The following is a 2,284-nucleotide window of genomic DNA, read 5'->3' on the forward strand; positions in this document are numbered from 1 at the left end:
TCGGCGTTTGCCGGCTGTTCCAGCTGGTTTCTTTTCCCCAGCGGCTTGAATCGTCCGTGGCAGGACCCGACATCAGGGGGCTACAGCAGCGTCACCCACGAGCGCTGGGGGAGAGCCGGGCGCTCGGCCTGGGGCCACGCGGGCCTGGAAGTCGTTGCTTTTCATCCATGCGGCCCCCAGGTCCCGGTGTGCTCAGGGCAGGGAGGTTTCGAAGCACCACGGGCAAGTCCAGCTCCCACTGCTGCCCTGGGACAGAGCTCAACCGCCGAAGGACATCACCCCAGAAAGCGTCAGAGCTGTAGCTTCACAAAGGTCGGGTTCCCCAGGGCTTGAGTTCTGTAGAAATGGGAATTTTCCTCCTCCTCCTCCAGCAGTTGAGCGCTGCTCCATCCTCCGTCCGGTCGGGCTGGCACGGCTCCGACGCTGGAGGACAGTGCAGCTCAGCGCTGGTCCTTCACGTGCCCCCTTCGCCCTGCAAGCGGGTGTTGCGAGCCTGAGTATGAATACCTGGGATGGTTACACGGTTAACACCTTGCTACTTCACAAAGTAGATCTCCTCTAAGCCTGAGAAAACTCCACAGCCTGGCAGCGGGGACGGCACGGGACGTGACGGGCTGCTGCCGACGAAGCGGGGCCCATCGTGGTTATTGCTGGTAGCACTTTCCCTGGGTAAAAGGACGGGGGTGGATCACAGGACGTTTCCAAACTCCCTAACGGGAGGTTCCCACCTTTCCATAGATAAATTTGGAAGCGGTGTTTGAAGTGAGGAAAAAGAAAAAAAAAAACCTTCAAATCTTAGTTTTCCAACAAAAGCAGGAGAGGGAAAAAAAAAAAATAAAAAAGCAAGCTTTCTGCTCCAGTACCAAGAGGAGCCTCTCCGGGTCTCTGCAAGCACTGAAACTTGACAGCCAGTAACACAAACGTTTCAAAGCTTTCCCCACCCGGACGTTATCTGCTGGCTCCATCTCCAGAACCTGCTCTTTGGGGGTCTCCCCGTCACTGCAGCACCAAGACCTGCGGCTCCGACCGCCACATCCCTGCCTCGCCCCACGCCAGCCCGGAGGACGCTGGCGGCCAGCCCGGGGGGCTCGAGCAGCCCCACCGAGAGGCAGGCAGGAGGGAGAAACGCCCAGATTTCATCCAAAACAAAACCAGGCTTCCAGGAAAGCTTCGTATTCTCCCCTCATTGCAGGCGTGCCAAGTTTCCTTCCAAGTCAAACTCTGCAATGAACAAATTTTCCTGTTGAAATTGAAGCAAGGCTTGCCATCACAGGGGGAATCAAACTGTTCTTCCAGCCCCTACACACCCTGAGGAGAGCGAGATTTGCCACAAGTTTTTTCCACTGAAGAAGCCAGAAGATTCAAAGTCAAGGTTTAAAATTAAAAACAAAACAAAAAAATTATATATATAAAAAAAATAATTCTGTTCCCTATCTTCCCCTGCTCTCCTCCATTTTGTGATTTGGCAACAGGGTCATCACATGGCATGAATTTTTCTTTAAGGAGTCGGCGAGTGTAAAAGCAAGTACTGCCATTCAGAGCATGTAGTGAAAACGCAACTCCTCAGCAAGGCCCTGAACAAGTCCAGGGCCTCTCTGTGCGGGGAACCAGACGTCCGGCTCCAAAACGAAGGCGAGGAACTCCATCTAGATGTAGTAAAATTGCACGGGCAGCGCAGAGCAGTTTCTTTCCCCCCTCCGTAAGCTGACAAAAAGCCTGTTGAAAGATCGGTTCATGGCAGCACAGAAACCATCAGCTGCAAAACTGATGCACTGAAAACAAAGCTACATAGATAATATTTTTATGGCTCGTAACTATCCCGTCATTCACACGAACGACTGGGCCCCGCGGGAGCCGACAGGTCGCACTGACTGCAGAGGCCCGTATTCATTGCACAGTTCACAGAAGAGAGACGGCATCCAAACAAACACCAACGTGCCCGCCAACGGGGGAGTCTCTAAACAAAGCACCCCAGACTGGAGATGCGGTTAACAGCCCTCCAAAATGATGCGGCTTCCTCCGATGAGAAAGCCGGCTTACGACAAGGATTCTTACGCAAGCATCCTCCAGAATTGCGTTATACAGGGTTAACGCTTGGAAGAGTTTCTTCCAGTATTTAAAAAGTTACAATAGTTTGTGTTTTATAGAAAAAGAGTCACGGTATAGAAGATTGAAATAAAAACAATAAAAGCCACCTTATGAGTTTGGAGGGGCTGTCTGTAATCCGGACAGGAATCCCTCCGACCAACCCAGCGTGCAGAAGGAACGCCGCTCGCGAGCGGCT

This window comes from Gymnogyps californianus, chromosome 29 (assembly GCF_018139145.2).
Source record: "Gymnogyps californianus isolate 813 chromosome 29, ASM1813914v2, whole genome shotgun sequence".
Taxonomy (NCBI): Eukaryota; Metazoa; Chordata; class Aves; order Accipitriformes; family Cathartidae; genus Gymnogyps; species Gymnogyps californianus.